Source organism: Canis lupus, chromosome 10 (assembly GCF_003254725.2).
Source record: "Canis lupus dingo isolate Sandy chromosome 10, ASM325472v2, whole genome shotgun sequence".
NCBI classification, from domain to species: Eukaryota; Metazoa; Chordata; class Mammalia; order Carnivora; family Canidae; genus Canis; species Canis lupus.
Genome location: NC_064252.1, coordinates 10,775,343 through 10,796,316, shown reverse-complemented (window position 1 = coordinate 10,796,316; position 20,974 = coordinate 10,775,343). Strand labels below are relative to the sequence as shown.

The 20,974-nt window shown below is 40.8% G+C and overlaps 1 non-coding gene across 1 annotated transcript; it reads right to left on the bottom strand.

Moving 5' to 3' along the window:
• Window positions 1-2,228: 2,228 nt before the first annotated feature.
• On the bottom strand, window positions 2,229-2,335 carry LOC112678065 (U6 spliceosomal RNA). The gene has a single exon (XR_003147357.1). It is a non-coding gene; the product is annotated as a U6 spliceosomal RNA (small nuclear RNA).
• Between the last annotated feature and the right edge of the window lie 18,639 nt (window positions 2,336-20,974).

The window sequence follows — 20,974 nt, the reverse complement described above, 5'->3', positions numbered from 1 at the left end:
TGTGAATTTTCATTATAGACTATAATAAATGAAACTGTGTTTCTTGTACACCAGAGCTTGTGGCCTGAGCAACCGCTGAAACACATGCCACACCTTTGCCACCCAGAGAATAATCCTTGGCAGGCAGTGCTGGAGGGGGTTTGGGAGGTGAGAGGGAGTGAATGCTTTATAATGTAGGAAGCTATTACTTCTTTATAGTAAATATAGATCCATCCTACCCCCATCCCACAATTTGGCTTTTTTTTTTTTTTTTTTTTTTTTTGCTAAACTGTTTTTCTCTCCCAGTGGAACACTAGAGCACATGTTGTTATTACCTATAAAAGGTGGTCACTGAATAGTGAAATACAAAGTCAAGCTTTAGGATTTTGTTTTCGTAAGATAAAAATTGGTTGAGTTTGGAGTCATGGGATCCCTGGGTGGCTTGGAGGTTTAGTGCCTGCCTTTGACCCAGGGTTTGATCCTGGAGTCCCGGGATCGAGTCCCACGTCGGGCTCCCTGCATGGAGCCTGCTTGTCCCTCTGCCTGTGTCTCTGCCGTTCTCTCTCTGTCTCTCATGAATAAATAAATAAAATCTTAAAAAAAAATTCGTTGAGTTTGGAGTCAAGCAAAGCCAGTGTTTCTGGCCAGCAGGAGACCCAAAGTGGCCAGACTAGGGCTGGAAATGGGAAAGAGATGGATTAGAAGTCGGTGGGCTGTGGGGGAGAGGTTCTTCCTCTCAGAGGGATGGAGCCCTGGGCTGATTGGATGAGTGAGGAGTACAGGCATTTCAGTTCAGGTGAGGCAATGGTGTGCTGAAGCTGCGGGAACCAATCCTGGCATCTAGTCCCAACTCCACCTTCAGTGTTCTCACACTGGGTGCTTGAAACTGGCCACGGTGAGACTCGTTACAACACAGAAATTGGTGACTGAGACAAATCAAGATGTTTCCCTTGGAGGTCAGCTTTATAGACATTTTCTGGTACATCACTGCTTTGGGAACTATTTGAGGATAAAGGTGACCTCTGCCTCACTTCCTGGGTAAAGTCTAGGGAGGTAGCAAATCTTTGGAAATCCATCCATGTCTAACCTACATCTGGCAAAAGGTACAAATGATTGTTGCTGAGTGACCTGTGGCTCATCTTAGCAGAAAGGTTGTAAGACAGTATCCCACAATTTTCCATGGCCACAGATGGGCATGGAAAACACTCAAATTTGTCCTGTACTTTTGTTTTGTTTTGGTTTTGTTTTACAGAGAAAGAGAGAGACAGAGAGCATCAGAGTGGGGGAAGGGCCAGAGGGAGGGGTGAAGTAGATTCCCTGATGAGCAGGGAGCCTAATGTGGGGCTCAATCTTGGACCCTCTGATCATGACCTGAGTCAAAGTCAGACACTCCAACATCTGAGCTGCCCAGGTACTTCAACACAGAGAATCTTAAGCAGGCTCCATACTCAGCAGGGAGCCTAACTTGGGGCTTGATCTCACAACCCTGAGATCACGACTTGAGCCAAAATCAAGAGTTGGACATTTAACTGACTGTGCCATCGAGGCACTGCTGTCCTGTACTTTTGAGAAGAGCTCAGAAATAATTGAAATGGAGCTGTAACTGTGGCTTTGATGATCAACAATCAGGCAGGAAGATGCACATCTCAGCATATGAGACATGAGAGCATGTCTCCATGTGACAGAGGAGAACTAGTTTCTTTCCTGCCCCCATTGGTGGACAAGAAGGTGGAGATGCCCCCCGATGTGATAGAGAAGCGAGAGGGATTCTTGATTGCAATTATCTGAACTCCATTCTACCACCCACCTGAATGACACTTGATAGAAAATTAAGTCTCATTATAGAGAAAAATAAATGAAATTGTTTTTTTGCCTACCTGACCTTGTAGCCTGGACTGTATACTCACCATGCAAACTCTTAAGAAAGTTGTCATTCCATCTGGGGTATTTCTGCATGAACTAGTTGAGAACCACTTCTCCAAGCTTTTTCATTATAAAAGTTGTAAACTTTTTTTTTTTTTTTTTAAGATTTACTTATTTATTTGAGAGTGAGACAGAGAGAGCATGAGCAGAGGGAGGAGGTGCAGAAGGAGAGGGAGAAACCGATTCTCTACTGAGCAGGGAGCCTGACCTGGAGCTCTGTCCCAGGACCTCGGGATCATGACTTGAGCTGAAGGCAGACACTTAACCAACTGAGCCACCCAGGCGCCCCTAAAAATTTTATTTATTTATTATTATTTTTATTTTTTTAAAATATGGAATGCTTCACGAATTTGCATGTCATCCTTGCGCAGGGGCCATGCTAATCTTCTCTGTATCATTCCAATTTTAGTGTATGTGCTACTGAAGCGAACACCCCCTAAAAGTTTTAAACATTTGATAAGTAAAAGCAAGACAGCATCAACCAACTTGTGATACGTTTTGGAACAAGCATCTCATTGAGAGGCTCAGTGGCTAATCATAGAAGTCGTGTGGTTAGACTTTCTGGGTTCAGATCTTTGCTTTGACATGTTGATGTCGTCTCTCAGACAAGTTGCTGAATTTCTCTAAGCCTGTGTTTAGTCCCTCCTACAAGGATGAGATGAGTAGGTCCACTCAGGATTCTTACCTAGTGCTTTGCACACAGCGAACACTTAGTAAACTCTAGCTATGGTTAGGAGGGAAATAACAGTGATCGATGCTTTTTATGTGGCTTGTCCTTTGGCTACATGATTTAATTCATGTTTCTAAATCATCTTATGAACATTGTTTCCCTTCTGCCAGTATGAAAATTGAGGCTAAGTTAAATTGGAATCTAAACGCAGATCTTCTAACTCAACAAAACATGTACAATCAATCCTGTCCACTGGCATGGAGAAAGGACAAGGGGCACCTACAGCCTCCTCTCAAATCAGTGACAATTTGATAGGCAGACGGCAGAGTTAAATGGACGGCAGGAGATTCTGACTCTAAAATCATGAGAGGCTACACAAAACCTTTTCGACTTTTGAAACAGCAGTCAAAAATGAAAAGATTTTCATTAAAGAAGAAAAAAGTTTATTCTAAACAGGCAAAGATAGCAGTTCAGCCATTTTAGTTTAAGAAAGGTGTTATGGTGGACCTAGGTGTTTATTTTTATTTAAAACAAATACCTTAATAACTTATTCTACATTGCATACCATTTCGCTTTTACTAATTAATTAGAGCTTGATAAAATAATTATACTAGGTATTTAAGATTGTTATATTTTAGCCATGGTGAGGAAAGCCCAGCTGGTTGTCAAGGCTGAGGCACCACTGTTCATCCAGTGGCAGCTACATAAATGCCAAAAGGAAACACCCAGTCTAAGGAACTTGCCTTTAAAAGTACAATCCATAACATCATGTGGGAGATTGGGTTGCAATGGGGAAAGTGCTACTTGCTTCTCTGAGTCAGCCAGGTTTAAATAAAAACAACAACAACAAACAACAACAACAACAACAACAACAACAAAAACCCTCTAAATGATGGGATTGAACCCTAAGAAATTACCACGTCTGCAGGTTGCAAATCATCAAATATTAACAATTCACATGGTTCAAACTATCAATTAAATTACATCTTTGATTCCATGGGGCGTCTGCATGGCTCAGTCAGTTGAGCATATGACTTTTGATTTTGGCTCTGATCATGATCTCAGGGTCATGAAATCAAGCCCCATGTCAGACTCCCCCATTCAGCTCAGAGTCTGCTTGAGAATCTCTCTCTCCCTCTCCCTCTGCCCACCCCCCCATTTGTGCATGTGCTTTCTCTTTCTCTCTCAAATAAATACATATAATCTTTCAAAATAAATACATTAATTAAATCTTTGGTTCCTGTTTAACTTTTCCTTTTTTCCTAAGCAGGATTGGATAATAATCACACAATAGGAGGAGGCTTTATTATCTTAAGCACTTATACTCATTGAGCTCTTATGATGCTCCTGTTTTAGTCTAAATGTTTTATATGTATTAATTTATTTAGTACCACAATAACCATGTGGAATAAGAATTATCATTACTTCCATTTGAAAGATTTATCAAGTTGCATATGGCAGCTTTAAGCATTGTATAAACAAATGCTGTACTGAATTATCTCATTCCCATGACCACCAACCTCTTAGAGCTTGCAGTGTCACAGAAGGTAACAGATAAATGCTCCTGCATGGATGTGGCAGTGCAATGACTTCTCTGAGTAGTGGCTCAGCTCTTAGTCACTAAGGATGGCATTACTGAATCTCCTCACAGGGCATACGTATTTCTGTTGCCATGAAAATTGTAAGCAACAGCTCAAGCTAAGTTGCTCATATCTGTCAGAGTGGTTATTATTAAAAGACAAGAGATGACATGTGTGGGTGAGGAGGTGGAGAGAAGGGAACCCTTGTGCACTGTTTCTGGGAATGTAAATTGGTGCAACCACTATGGAAGGAAGTATGGAGTTTGCCCCCCAAAATTAAAATAGAACTACCATATAACCCAGCAATCCCACTTCTGGGCGTATATTTCAAGATGAAAACACTCTCACAAAGAGGTTCTGCAAACCCATGTTCACTGCAGCTTTGTTGACAAAAGCCAAGACCTGGAAATGACCTAAGTGTCCATCAACAGATGAATGGATAAAGAAAATATAGCATATGTATACAGTGGAATACAAGTGGGCCACAAAAAACAATGCAATCTAGTCATCTGCAACGACATGGATGGACCCGAGGGCATTAAGCTAAATGAAGTGTCAGATGGAGAAAAACAAACAACTGTGTATAATCTCAGTTTTGTATGGAATCTAAAAAGGCCAAACACATAGGAAGTAGAATGGTGGCCAGGGGCTGGCAGTGGGGGAGACGGGGAGATGTTAGGCAAAGGGTACAAACTTCCAGCTGTAAGATGAATAAGTTCTGGGAATTTAGTGACTATAGTTGTCAATACTGTATTATATATTTGAAAATTGCTAAGAGAGTAGATCTTAACTGTTATCACTACAAAAATTGCTAATTATGTGAGGAGATAGAGGTGCTGACTCACCTTATTGTCGAAGTATTTCGCAACATATATGTGTATCAAGTCATCACATGGTACACCTTAAATTTACATATGTTATAGTCAATAGTATCTTAGTGAAACTGGAGGGGAAAAGCCAAACTTCTCTTTGCACCCTGTATTGGAAAGATTTGCTGAAGCCAAATGATTTAACTGCTTTTAAGGATTTGCTGACTTCCATCAAAGATGTCCAAAGTTGAGGACATCTTTGAGATGTTGAGATTTTCAGAGTTGAGATTTTCTCCCACATGGGGTAAGTTGCTAGAAGTGGCTTCTTTCCTGCTGTAAAGGGGTAGCAGCCCTCTGTACCCAGAACATAAAGAGTGGGTTCATTTGGAAGAGTTGCCACACACACTCATACCTTTACACCCTTGGCCCCAGTAGGAGCTATACAAATGAGGGCCTTACTCTCTTAGATTTAAAGGAGTTGAAATGAAAAATAAAATGACGGAAGTAGTGAAAATATTTGGTGTCCCTCCTTCGAAACTGCACTAACTCTGCATGACACGTTGCCTAATGAGATACAGAAATGAAGTAACTTGGCCGTGTTCACATCCGGTATAACTGCTATACTTGGGGCTTAATGCAAACCCAACCGATTTTGGAGATCTCTGTCTTCAGCCCCATGGTATATTGATTTTCAGAAAATGTAACCAATAAACTGCTGGACTGAATCTACAAGCCGCATCCTTTGACCATGGAGTCCTGCTTTGTTCACCTTTCTGGTCTCCTCAAAATAGCCTCGAGTCTCTCTTTCAGGTGAGGGACTTCAGTGGCTGTTTCATCCTCCTCAGTTTCCATAATTTGCTATAATGGTTCATAGAACTCAGGGAAACACTTTGCTTATTATTATGGTTTATTACAAAGAATATAAATGAACATTCAGATAAAAGGGTACAATCTGGAGGAGTCCAGAGCACAGAAGCTTCTGTCCCCATGGAGTTTAGGGTATGTCGTTCTCCCAGCACATGGACACATTCACCGACCTGGAGGTTCTCTAAACTCCTGTGTTTAGAGTTTTTATGGAGGCTCTATTTCAGAGGCATGATCAAACAAGTGTTGGGTCATTGGTGATTTTCCCAATCTCCAACCTCTCTCCCCTCCCTGAAGGTCTGGGGGATGGGGTTGAAAGTTGCAATCCTCTAGTCCTCCCTTGGTCTGGTTTCTGGGTCCCCAGCACCCATCTTGGAGCTACCAGGAGTCAGTGCATTAGCATTCAAAAAGACACTCCTCACTCTGGAGAGTCCAAGGGGCTTAGAAGCTCTCCTGTCAGGAGTCAGGGACAAAAACAAAATAATATAAGAAAAGATGATCCTATCACCCTTATGACTCAGGAAATCACAAGGGTGTTATGAAATCTGTGCCAGGGACGAGGGACCAAATATATGTTTCTTATTATATCACAATATTACACCTGGTAATCTTCCTATGTTAAAAGGTGGGGATGATCTATTTTCTCTCTTTTTCTCATTAAGTGCCTTTTTATTCTTCACTGAAATATATTTGACGTGTAATGTGTATATTTAAGAGGTACAACATATTGATTTGATACAGCTCTATATTGTAATACAGTTGCCATGCTATCAATAATTAGCATCTCTCTCATCACATAATCATTTCTTCTTAGTAGTTGAAATAGTTAAGATCTAGTCCCTTAGCAAGTTGATGATTATAATCCAGGACTGCTGTCTATATTTTCACTCTACTGGGCATTAGATCTCTAGGACTTATTTACTACTCACTACTCCTTGCATTTGCATAGTATTCCATCATGTGGCTATCCTCTATCTAATTAGTCCCCACTAATGGGCATTTAGGGCATTAAGATAATCGCAGCAAATACTAAAATTTTTGAAATCTTGTAATTACAAACAACATTGCAATGGATAAACGTGTATAAATGACTTTTTTTTTTTCCCCACGTAGCTCTATGTGCAGGATAAATTCCCAGAAGAGGGACTGGTAGGCTTAAGGGTAAATGCATTTTTGATGCTTATTGTCAAATTGCCCTTTATAGGACTCTCTCACCAGCCTTATATAAAAGCCTCTTTCTCCACCGCCCTGCTGATAGAGTGCTTTATCACACTTGGATTTTTGCCAATCTGATAGGCGAGAAATGGTTTCCTAATGCAGTTCTGATTTACAGTTGTTTTTTTTTATGACTAAGGTTGAGATCTTTTCATATGTTTAAGGGCACTTATGTTTCCTTTCTGTGAAAAATACAGCGTGGGGAGATTATGTTGCCTGAGATATAAGTGACAAATATCTTTCCCAGTTTGTCCCTTATCTTTTGACTTCACTCTCGATGTATCGTTATTGTCATCATTACTATTGCTATCATTTTGCCATTTAGAGGGCTTTTGTTACAGGGTTTGAGGGCATCATTATTCTCTCTGATAACCTCTGGATTTGGAGCCACACTTAGTCTTTCTTACTCTGATACTACAAACGGATTCCCCTTTTTTTCTCATCATAGTTTTATAGTTTCTTCTGTTTTTCCACCCACGTTTAAAATTCTATTTGGTGGTATTCTGATGAATGTTATTTTATGCACCTAGCTTTGTGTTTTTTAATATGACTAACCAACTGCCCCAGCACATTTTAATAAATGGTCCATTTTTACTCGAGATGCTACCTTTGTCATATACCAAATCCCTGTAGGCATTTGGTCTTAATTCTGACTTCTTGTTCTTTTCCATTGGTCCATTTGTCTATTCGCCTAGTAGTACCACACTGCCTTTTTTTTTTTTTTAAGATTTTATTTATTTATTCATGAGAGACACAGAGAGAGGTAGAGAGACACAGGCAGAGGGAGAAGCAGGCTCCTCATGGGGAGTCCAATGCGGGACTCGATCTCCGGGCTCCAGGATCATGCCCTGGGCCCAAGGCAGACGCTCAACTGCTGAGCCCCCCAGGTGCTCCAGTACTACACTGCTTTTATTATTAAGGCTTTATAGCACATTTTAATGATTTATAATATTTCCTTTAGGGAAATATTTCCTTTAGGGAAGAGAGGACGTCCTTCTCTTAGTGCCCTAAAGTGGAAGAAAGTTTTTCCTGCCAATTATATCGTGTGTATAAGTCTAGCCTCCTTACACATCCATAGAGACTAGTACCAGCGTGTCTCCATCACTAATCTCCCTGCAAGGGCAGCAGCAGGAGGCAGGTGCCTGGAGTGGATGACGAAGGATGCTGTTTCCTCCCCACTGTTTGTGGGGATGGGGGTAGAGGGGCATGAGGAGAGTGTGGGGTTGGGGGTGAGTGGGGAGTTGATTTGCTGCTCTACTTGGATGTTTGAAACAATTCCCGAAAAGGAACCTCCCTGGAGGAGCACCAAGAAGCCAACCCTGGATGCCCCAGGCCTACTGGCAAGGGATTTGTATGGAGCACCTCTGTCCCAGCAATGACCACAGGAGTCACTACCGAACGGTATCCAAGTTGAAAGTCTTATGCTGGATGCCTGTCTCTCTCGGAGCTTCAAACTTTTTGCTCAGACTTTTCAAAAGATCCTATTACTTTACAGCCTGGGAAAGAAAAGAGAGTGCCTCCCTGAACTTTGGCTAACAGGCCACCTAAAACACTCTCTCGTCCACCACGTCCTCAGAAAGCAGAATCACCTCTTGGGAGACTCTCCAGCATCATCCCCAGTCAGGATGCACGGACATCCAGCATTTCCCACTTCCAAACAACCCTATCCGGCGGTGTTTACTTAAGAGAAGGTGTCCGTGTACATAAAATAAATCTGTGCAGTTCCCTAAGGTGTGTGCGTTGTGAGGATCGCCTTTTTCTTTCTGCCACCACGATGATAGCTTATGAGGAGTCTGCTGCCGTGTTTTACTTTGCATGCACCACAGCATTGGCTCCTCCAGCGGCCTCCGGGAGGTTAGAGCTGCGGGCTTGGTAATTTGCAGGCCGTGCAGAAGCAGGAGTGCTGGAGCTGTTTGTGCGTGCATGTGTGAGTGTGAACCGAGCCAGATGTGGGAGTGGACAGGAAACCCTCTGTGCTCGATACTGCAAACCTCTGAGTCATTTTCCTTCTCAGTAGGTGCCCATGTTATTAATTCCTAGATTATCTGTGGTTTGTTTTTGACATACCTTGGCCCCCTTGCCATAGCGGGAATGCCTCCCTGTGTCTCCCACCACCTTCTCTTTCTCCCACTTTGGGTGGTAAGTCTAGCATCTCCCATGCTCCTCTAGTTCCCTCTGGGGTTTGGAGAAAACTCCAGGCGCTGTTCCAGGCGTGGCAGGCGTCCTGGCCCAACTTGCTTTCTGTGTTGCTCCAAGGTCCCCAAGCCCCCTACTTAGCCAACATTGTCCGGTGCCAACAGCAGCGATTCTCCTCCTGGGTGTTAAAAGTACTTCTTTTATTTTTCTCTTGACAAAAGGAATAGATTCCTTTGGATAAAACCCAAACACTGCAGAAATATGTCCGGTGAAGGCCCCTTGTAATCCCACCCTCCAGAGAAAACCATTTTAGCAGTTCTATACTCCCCATTTTTTATAAAGGGGGTCACTGGTGACGTCGTCCTGATTTTACAGAAGTGGAGTTTTACAAAATGCTATACACAAACCGTTTTGCAGTTTGCTTTCTTCAGCCTCTCCATATGCTAAGATCCTTGTAATAATGAGGCCAAATACTTTTGCTCCCTCTCATTTCCATTCTCCTATTTTTGGCTCCACGGTCTGCCAAAAAAAAAAAAAAAAGGAAAAAAAAGAAAGGTACACTGAAACAAGATGAGACAGTCTTGGGTTTGGAGCTATAATTCTGCCCTTAGCCAGTGGGGGTAAGTCTTATGGGTAAATGGGTAAGTCTTTTGGCCTCTTTGGCCTCAGTTTTCTTCTTTGTAAAGTCAGGGGGTGGGCCACACGATCCCAAGGTACCCCCCAGCTCCAGCAGACAGGCCTACTGGGATGGGATCTGTATGGAGCTCCTCTGTCCCAGCAATGAGCACAGGAGGAGACGGCTCCCACCCTCGTGGAGCATCTGTTTCAACAGCAGGTGGATGAGGGTTCTCTCCTCTCATGAGCAGGACCAAGTTTTGTCTCCCTTCTCTCTGTGTCCCCCAATCATTCCCCAGCTCATAGCAACCAAATCCTTGCCTCACCTGGCCTGGTGTCAGGGCTCTAACTACCCTCCATTCACAGCGTCTAAGGGACTCAGTCTTCATGTTCCTTGAACACTGTGTGGAATGTGATGCTGTTACTTGTTTCCTTCTTTAACCACTGCAGCGCTGATTTCCTTCCAGAATGACTGTTTCTTCTTCTGGAAGTGTGGACAGTTGATTCTCATCTTTTGCAGATTCAGTATTTGCAAATTACATGACTCTAAACTTTTTTGTAGCCTCAAAAAATTCTTACAAATCGTATTGTAAGAATCTTTGACTTCTATCAGTCAGTAATAATTTCAAGTATTGTGCTTTGAAGACTTCATCTTTCTAGTCCTTTCCTCAGGGACACCATTGCAACAAGCTAGAGTCATTACAACTGAAAAACCTGAAGGTATTCTCAACTACAGTTTCCCTGATTCTTTGCCATCTTTTAACAGTTTGAGAGGTCGCCTCCCCCAGGGCTAGATCCATTAGGCACAAAAAGCCAAATCAATTCCAAAATATCACATATTTGTAACAAACACTTTCTCGTAAGGGAGGCATTTAGGATATGTCACATCTCAAATATTTTGCACAACTATAAAAGGGATTCATTTCACTGGGGAAAAAAATTTGTCAGTGGGTTGGTTGTAGCAAGTCATTTCCCAACGGTGAGACTACTTCACCTGTAGTGGAACCCTGGGGGTGGGCCCGTCTCCACAGTGAAGGGGAAGGGAGCTGGGTCATGGCAATTTGGGCCACACTCTGAGTCAGAAAGGACCTCAGAGGGATGGAGTTCAAATGCCACAGCTGATGCGAGAGCTGTTCTGCAGCATCCAGGTCTTGACGTGACCTGTTTAAAACTCTTTGATAGCTTCCTATGTTTCTAGGGCAAAGTCCAAACTCCTTGACGTGGTGACACGGCCTGGGAGGTCTTCCACAGCCTGACCTCTGCTGATCTCTTCAGTTTTTGTTTCATTTCTTCAGTCCTTTGTCAACCTGTTTGTCCTGTATTTATTGAGCGCTTACTGTGTTCCAGGCACTGATTCAAGAATTAAATAGTAAATAAAACAGAGAAACTTCCCTTAGAGATTATATCCCAGAGGTAGAAGACAGGTAGTCATCAAATAAATAAACTGTGTTATGTCGGGTGGTGACGAATGCCGTGGAGGAAAGATAGCGTGGAAGATGTAGTGATTTTAAATATTTCCACACCTCCTTTGATACGCCTCCCTCCAGGAGTTTGAGTCCAACTGCCTTTTCCCTCTGTGTAGGTTGGACTTCATGGCTCATTTCAAATGAATAGAGTAAGTCAGAAGTGATGGTGTGTGACCTTGGAGACTAGATCTTGAAATGTACTGTGACCCCCCTCCCCTGTCTTAGATCTCACACTCTGGGGGATGTTAGAGACCGTATCATGAGCAGTCCTCTGGAGAACCCTGTGTAAGGACACGAGGCCTCTGACAGCTGCCATGTAAGTGAGCCTTCTTAAAACTGGATCCTCTGGGCCCTGTCAAGCCTTCCTATGAATGCAGTCCCGGCCATGTTGACTACAACACCATGAGTGACCCAGAGCCAAACACTTAGAAATTATACTAGATAATAAATCTTTGTTGTTTTAAGCTGCTACATTTTGGGGGCAATTTGTTACATAGCAATTGGTGACCAATACAAAAAGAAAATAGCGAATAGATATATTAGGGAGTGTTGGCAACTGCCAAGGTGGCCTCACTGAGAGGGTTGTTGTAACAAACACCTGAAGGCCACAGCTCCGCTGCCGAGTAACTGGCACATAAGCCCTCTGAGGCTGTTTGCTCATCTGCAACATGCTCCTCTTGGAGGAGTATGGTGAGGATCATCAATGGGCTACGTAAACCACCCAGCAGGGCAAGTTCTACAGAAGCAATGCTAAATTCTAGTGATGGGAGTTTGTTCTCTTATAAGACAGTCCATTCCACCCATTATGGAACAGTTCCCTTTAGGAGAAAACTCTTGGTTTGAAACTGGTTTGAGGTCTGGGCATCCAAGGGAGGGCCTGTGTTTTTGGCTGACCCTCTGCTGGCCTAGAAGGCTGTCACTCCAAAGTGATGCTATTGTAGAGCATTCTGATTCCTTTTATAACCGTCTCTCAGAGCAGCATTGTGAACAGGCACTGATAACTTTTTAGCTTCATTTGGAACCCTAAAGGGCAAATTTCTATTTTCTAATAGAAACCAGAAAAAAAAGGAGATGGCAAGATTTCTAAACACAGAGGACGTGTGTCTTACTCTGACCTGAATCTCTGTTACACTTAATATCAATGCTTCCTGATTGCTTTTCCTTTGCATTTGTCTCACTAATTCAATTATAATGTGAGGAACTTTCCCTATGTTTCTTCCCTACTGAATAACGAGGACTAGTAGAGGACTGGGCACACAGTAGTCACTCAGCTTTTGTGAGAGACTGACTCTTGGGGACAAGTGGCTTTTGGTTAAGTCCTTTGGAAAGCTCCTTTGTGGATTGATTAGGACTTCAGGATGGAACTTCCGCCAGAATGCCAGTATTTTTTATTTATTTTGATGAAGGAAACTCTTGCCATTTTGACTATGGTTTTGCCAATTCACGAAACAAATGACCTAGCAACACAGTGTGACAAAGGTAGATATCTAGGAAAGTGGATTATCTCAAAAGATCAAGGTAGAGTTTTGGTTGTATCTGTGGGTACAAAAAAAATGAAAGAAGGAAGCATTTGTGGCTCTTGAGGTAAAGTGATGCTAGCTTCCAGTTCTTTCCCCCAATCCTCTTCATTTTGTAAGTCATTGTCGAGAATATTAAACCACCAGGGTAACATAGGGGAATCCCATTGGCAAACATGATCTGAGAACACGTCCTCAGAGAGGTTTCTAGGAAAAGTATTCTGGACGTCCTTGAGGGAGTTCATTAATGGCTACCCAGTAGTAAATATGCTGTAGGTCCCTGAAGTCAACTCGGTGTCAAATAACACATAGATTCAGGGATTCTGTGCAAAAGTATCAAAACACTCTACTTTTTCTCAACTACAGTGAATGCAATCAACCACAAACGTTTCCAAAGAGGTCACAGAAATTTTAATGTTAGGAAAGAGTCAGAGGGTCAGGAGTAGGTAAGGCCTAACCCAACATATATGAAAGAGGCACAGAAAGTTACAAAAAGACATCCAAATTTTTCCACTACAAGTCTGCCATTTTCCCCAAGTTTCCCATTAGTCATTCCTGAAGCTAAGATGTAGAATCCTGCAAAAATGCCTATCTGCATTTAGAATGTCTTATTTATATCTAGATATGTGTTAGTTGGTCATTATAGTCTCAGTTACCTGGTGTCACTTTGGGTAGTAGCAACAGCGGCTAGGTTAATTTTTTATAAGACTGAGAGCAGGATGGAGCTCCCGGAGTATGGGGGTGATTCCAGTGAGGTTGTGCCTCTATGGAGGAGACATTGGAGACTCTGAATTGCATGGAAGTCAACGTAAGTATGACCGGTGCTAGCAGAGCAAGAGGAGGAAAACAGAGCTAGTAAAGATGGGTGTGGTTGCCACTGTGGTTTTTCAGCTAGAGTGCCCTCAGGGTAGCCCTGCCACTGGTGCGGAGAGAGCAGATCAGTGGTGAACTTGGATATTCGTTGCCATTGGGTCACTCTGGGCGCACACATGCCTGCTGGTGGTAGGAAGAACTGGACAACTCTTGTGAGACACAGAGACCTAATCCTTCCCAATCTGACCTTCCTCGAGGGGGTCTCCCAGCCCTGAACATAGGTCAAAGGACAGGCCATCAAGAGGCTGCCTTGGTCATATGAGTACAGGCTGTATCCTTTAGGAAATGAGGAAGTGTGCAGTTTGCTCCTCCTCTCCCCTTGGGGCCAAATGGTACTCTTCTTCTTCCTGGCCATCCTCTCTCAATCTCAATCTCTGCTCCAAATGTAAAGGGGGAAGTTTCCTGTAAAAGACCTTCATGTTCAGTCACATAATTTATTAGAAACTCTGTAGAGTAGCCATAGTCTCATATTCCTGTTTTTCTTTCTTTTTTTCATTTTAGTCCAGGCTATACCTAGGGCTATACACAAGTGAGCAGAGAAAGCCCTGGAAATTCTTGCCTCAATTAGGGAAAAATGTGAACAGGGTCACAGCAGAAAAGGTTTAATTGATTTTGAGGAATAATGAATGACATTAAGAAAAGTTTCATTAAGATATAAATACATATAGAAAATGAATGTATCATAAATGCACAGCTCAATATGTTTTCACCAGATAAACACACCTATATAATCAGGCAGATAAAGAAATGAACTACAAGCACCCCAGAAATCTTCTTTTTTCCTATTTCAGCATCTGATCACCCCCGGAAGTGGTTACTCTTCTGACCTCTAACTTGATAGACCAGTTTTGTCTGTTTCTGAACTTTATATGAAAGGAATTATATATGTTTTATTTTTCTGTATTTGGCTTCTTTTGCTCAGCGTTTGTTTATGTTAATCCCTGTAGTTATGTGTAGCAATATCATGTATATTATCATTGCTGTGTAGTATTCCGGTATATAACATACTGTATTTATCTATTCTAATGGTTTTTGACTTAGGCTATTGTGAAGAATGCTGCAATGTATAATTTTGTAAATGTCTCTCAATAACAAACTCATTTACGTCTTTTATGTAGCTAGAAACTGGATAATTTGTCATAGATATGCATCTGTGCAACTTTGGTAGACACTGCAAAAACAATTTTCTAAAGTGGTTATACCCACAATGAGATATCACCTCATACATGTCAGAATGACTAGTATAAAGAAAAAGAAGCAATAACAAGTGTTGATTAGGATGTGGAGGAAAAGGAACCCTTGTGCACTGGTGGTGGGAATACAAACTGGTGCAGCCACTGTGAAGAGCAGTATGGAGTTTCCTCAGAAAGTTAAAAATAGAAACACCATATAATCCTGTCATTCCAGTACTGGGTATTTACCCAAAGAAAATGAAAACATTAATTTAAAAAGATACATACACTTCTATATTTATTACAACATTATTTATAATAGCCAAGATATGGAAGCAACCCAAGTGACCCTTCATAGATGAATGGGTAATGAAGATGTGATATATATGCACAATGGAATATTACTCAGCCATAAAAGGAATGATATCTTGCCATCTGCAACAACATGGGTGGACCTAGATGGTAAAAGTCTAAATGAAATATATCAGACAGAGAAAGACAAATACCGTAAGATTTCATTTATATGTGGATTCTAGAAAACAAAACAAATAAAAACAGAAACAGACCCATAAATACGAAGAACAAACTGATGGTTGCCCGAGGAGAGGAGGTTGAGCGATGGGCAAAATGGGTGAAAGGGAGTGGGAGGTACAGTCTTCCAGTTATGGAATGAATAAATGATGAGAAGAAAAGGCACAACACAGAGAATACAGTCAATGGTATTGTAGTAGCACTGTATGATGACAGCAGGCAACTAGACTTGTGAGCATAGCATAACATTGACTTTTTGAACTGCTTTGTTGTACATCTGAAGCTAATGTAACACTGTATCTCAACTATATTGTCAATAAAAATAATAACATGATTGCATCAATTTATACTCCTACAAGTGTCTGTGAGATTTCCCTTTGCTCTACATGCTTGTCAACAATTGGAATTGTCTTTTTCATTTTAGTCATTCTGGTGCATATGTGGTTTCAATTTTACCTTTCCCTATGCCTAATGAAATCTAACCCCTTTCATATTCTCTTTTGAGAAACATCTGTTCAAGCTTTTGTTTGTTTGTTTTTTTCCTCCTCTGGGGCATTCTTATTTATTTGCAAGAACTCTTTACATATTCTGGATTTGACTCCTTTGTCAGCTATATTACAAATATTTTTTTCCAGAATTGTTTTAAATAACAACTCACACTTGCAGTGGGTGGTTCTACAATAAGTGTCAGTAGGTATTTATGAAAAGACCCTAAATTAAGAGATATTTCAAAGAAAAAAAATGGAAGCATTTAGTACAGTTTGATCATAATGGATGAAGGAGAAGAGATACTCATGCTAAAAATCTGAGGTCAAGAACAATATGCATTAATTCATTAAACAGATCTGGTCCGTGTAAGGTAAACACCTAGTTAAGTTACAGAATCTCTGTTTCCTAACTCTTGGCTTCCTCATGACTATCTCCACTACTTTCTCTTGGTTGTTCCATATTTTGTCCATGAAGATGCTCATTATTGTTAATAGCAAATGTTTTCTGGACATTACTGGGTTTCAGGCACTAGCCCAGGCACTTCTTACAGATTGTCATAGCTGTATATACAGGACACATTTTCCAGAACATCTGGCTAACTTAGCTAAGGTTATCTAGTTAGTAAGAGGAGGAGTCAGATTCATTATTAAACATATGGCCCCAAACCATCTTCAGCAATGAACTTGAAAAAACCAGATTGCAGAGGATGGGGGATAAAAAAGAATTAGGTAGAGAGTAAAAGCAGTGGTCATTGAATCAGAAGACCTGACCTCAAGTTCTGGCTTTCTCATGATGACTCTGTGGCATTGGGTGGGTCACGCACAAATATTAGTCTAATGGCTATAAAAAGCGGGTACAACTACGTGTCTAGGGTGCCTAGAGGGTGGTTGCAAAGGTGAGAAGAGATCAAAGCAGTGAGAGTTGTTTTCTCAATAAATATTCATTTGTCCCCTCAATGAAGAGAATAATTATTAAGTGCCTCCTGGATGCCAAGCACTGTGCTAGGAGCTTAATAAATTGAAAGGTCAAAATGTAATGATTGCAACAATAATCGGGTCACTTTTGCTTGTAGTTTATTTAATTAGTTGACTGGACTTATCAAGGGCCTACGATGGTCTTACCAGATGAAATCTGTGCTCTTATGGAGCTGAGCTTACAGTGAATGAATGAATGAGGAAAAGAATGAATAAAGCATATTGCCCCTTTTTCTCTCATCCAGCATCCACCTGGTATCCTACAAGTAGCTCTTTGTTTCTGTTTTATTTCCTGGCAAACCTCTCCCAAACATCTCCTCTTACGCTCCTGTATTTAAGCTATATATTCTAATAGATGATCCCACTCATCCATGGCTTTATTATTTATTGTAACTCCCCCCTTTGTCAGCCTGCTAAGTATTCTAAGCACTATTTCCATCCAGTCCGTATATTTAGTTCCCCCTCTTCTCATTTAAGGGCCTGTAGATCTTCTAATTCTAAAATAATGTTAATTAACTAATAGGAGAACAATTTAAATTCTAGTTCTCTAATTGGTATTTAGGTACATTGAATGTTTTATCTCAAAACTGAGCCCACTTCAGATTAACCCTAAAGCTGCTACAACACAATTAGTATGTTACCTAGTGCTGTATTTCTTTAAAGTGTTAAACATGAGTCCAAGAACCCCATGTGACAAAATAGTCAAACAGTAAGAAAAAAGGTATTTATTAAACAGAACAAAATATTATTAGCCTAGTCGATTCGGTTGTATGAATTTGGAAGTGGTAAAAATCTTATACTGCTTTTAAAACATGCTGCATTTTAGATTTGCCATTGATTCAGAGGGCTGTCTTTTCCACCTAACCTAAATTATTGATGTTTCACCTTACTCATAGCACACACATGGCATTTGAATTAGGGTAGTGACAAAGGAAAAGGGAAAAAGCCATTTTCTCAGGATGATGTTTATGATATTTTAAAACCAAATAACCTCAAGATTAGAACTGTTTGGTCACATGTATTTTAAAAAGTTCACCAGGGTAGTGAGAAGGTAGGAAATACTGAGTTTTCTTGGCCCACAATTTTCCCTCAGAGACTAAGAGGGTCTGGTAAATCTGCACCAAGACACACAGTTTTGAATAGGAATTTTTAAAAGTTATGTCTTAAATACTAGTTAACCTGTGGGAATGATTGTGAGAAACAGTAATAATTCTAAAATTGATTAGAGAATTAGAATAAAAGATTCACTGAAATTAGTTAATGAACTATGACTTTGAATATCTGGTGTGATGAGCAAGTGTGAATTATGATTTTTTAAGAATTTATTTACTAGTCAAAATTTAAAAAATGAAATGAAACACTCAGAGAGACCTATGGATTTTTAAAAATATATGACAGTAGAGGGCAGACATTAGGGAGCCAAAGCCAAATTCTGTTTGTACCTACTAGCGTAGTGAGGCATTTGAATAAATGTTGTTTTCTTCTTTCATTGAAATTGATTTCAGTACTTGGTTTTACTAGAGAGGAAAATAAGCTCATTTATATTACGACACATTCCTGTGGCCTTTGTCTTCCTCTTGAAGATGAGATGCAGACTAGAGTCACAAGATTTAGTCCTCAGGAAGGAGAGAAAGGTGGCTATGGTTGACAAGTGTCTTTGTGGGCAAGGTGTCAAACAGGGTGAGTTGGCATGGAAGAAAGTTGGCCCGGGTGTTTTCAGGATCAGCTTTGAGCATAACAGGGAAGTAAAATATCTCTAACTCTCTATTCTGCTGACCCTAACCAAAAAAAAAAAAAAAAAAATGTGCTCTTCATTTTCCCAGGAGATGGATATCCCAATAATCCCAACTTGGTACTTATTCACACCAAGGTGAAAGTGATTAATAACAACTTAATATCTTACTTTGCCTATAAAGTGACTAAGAATTAAAAATAATATACAAGGGGCCCCTGGGTGGCTCAGTGGGTTAAGAGTCTACCTTTGGTTCAGGTCATTTTCCCAGGGTCCTGGGATGAAGCCCCGGGTTGGAATCCCTGCTTGTGTCCCCTCCTCTCTCAAATAAAGAAAATCTTAAAAAAGTACATAAGACTCAATGAAGAAAATTTTGAAAAACACTGTCAATGGATATAATAAAAGATCTTAAGTAGTAGAGAGAAGGCAAATTCTCTTAGATGGAATGAGTTCATTTTATAAAGATGTTAATTCTTTGCAAATTAAGTCATAGCCCAATCAAAGTCTCTCCTGCATTTTTTACAGGAACTTGACACATTTCTTATAAAATTTATGTAAAAAAATATATGAAAGGTCCATAAATAGCTAGGACAGCCTTGAAAAAAAGCAAAGAGGGCAGACTTTCTTGTTCAGATATAAAGACATTTCTCAATAATAAAAATATTATGGAACTGGCTCAAGAACAAAAAGAAAAATAAACCAATGGAACAAAACAGAGTCCAGATGTAGCTATTTATACATGGAAATTCACATATAATAAAGGACTCACTGTTTAGTAACTGTGTTAGGAAAATGGGCTTGTTATGCAGAGGAAAATAAACTGGATTCCCAACTCTTCATCATATACAAAAAGCCATTAAGGACCTGATTATAAAAGGTAAAAACCATAAATAGAGGAAAAGATAGAAGAATATCTCCATGATCTAGAGATGGGAAGAGTCTTTAAACAAAGTCTTGAACAGTGCAAACCTTATGACAAAAAATAATGTCTTAGATGTCATCCAAATTAAGTTTCTGTTCAACAAAACACAGTTAGTAGGATGCAAGTTGAGAGGAGAGTTTGTTATGCCTGCAAGCAAAAAGAGAAATAATACATAAAATATACAGGAAACTCTTATGAATCCACAACAACAACAAAAGACCCAAGCCCACTAAAACAATGGACAATTGATGTAAACCATCAATTCACAGAAAGGGGAAAACTCAAGAGGCTCCAAGTGTATGAAAAAAAAATCAAATCACAACCGTAAGAAGATAGTATTTTGAATCTCCAAAGCTGGCAAAGTCTGAGCTGGAGAGTGTGGGTGGAGATGTAAGGAAACAAACCTTTATTCAATGATTTGAGAGAGTAATCGATGCTGTCTTTTTGGAGAGCAGTTTGGTAGCATCTAGTAAAAGCCGGTAAACTTACCTTTAAGACTCGGTATATCTACTTCTGGGATAATTACTACAAAGATATTCTCAAAAATACACCATTACATGACTTGGGTGAGGCGCTTAGTGCTGCAGGGTCTGTAGAGTACAACTGGAGATGGATTAGGTGCCCACTGAAGGAGGAGCAAAAAGGTAAAGTATGGATACCCACTATGGAACGGCATGTTAGGAAAGGAATCTACTTGTAGCGACGTGGGCAGAGTCCAAGGCCATGGTGCTGAATGAAAGATTAAGAAAGAGAGCCATTGGGATCCCTGGGTGGCTCAGTGGTTTGGTGCCTGCCTTTGGCTCAGGGCGTGATCCTGGAGTCCCAGGATCGAGTCCCACGTTGGGCTTGGAGCCTGCTTCTCCCTCTGCCTGTGTCTCTGCCTCTCTCTCTCTCTCATGAATAAATAAATAAAATCTTTAAAAATAAAAAAAGAAAGAGAGCCATTCCCATAAAATAAAAATGTGTCCACAAGCTCAACAACATTTTATGTTTTACAAGGATTCAGAAATGTATATAAATATATTAGAGCCTATGGCAGGTGGTGGTGTGTGATGCAGAGGGAAGGAGGGTAAGGAGAGTGAGGCCTTGATCTCTGTCTCTGTCTCTTTCTCACAGACACACACACACATACACACACACACACACACGGGGGCAGGTGCAGGGGTGGGAAGGGAAGGACACCTGCAGAGAACAACGATCATGTGTATTGTACTGGGGGTATGATGACTACAAAGCTTTCTACCTGAGTTACCCGAAGTTCTCTTTCTCCTGGAGAGACGTATACTGCCAAAGAATGAGTTATGGGTTTCTGAACATCAGACAAAAAATTGAGAAATAGTTTCATCATGCAGTCAATGAATATTTATTAATCGCCTATTGCGTGCCAAGTGCTCTCCCGGGTGCTGGGGACAGTACAGTGCATGAGACAGAGGACTTGCCTTCTGGATAGGGATTCTGGTTTAGCCCTTCCTGGCATCAGGCTGGGAAAACTGCCACTTAAAATTTT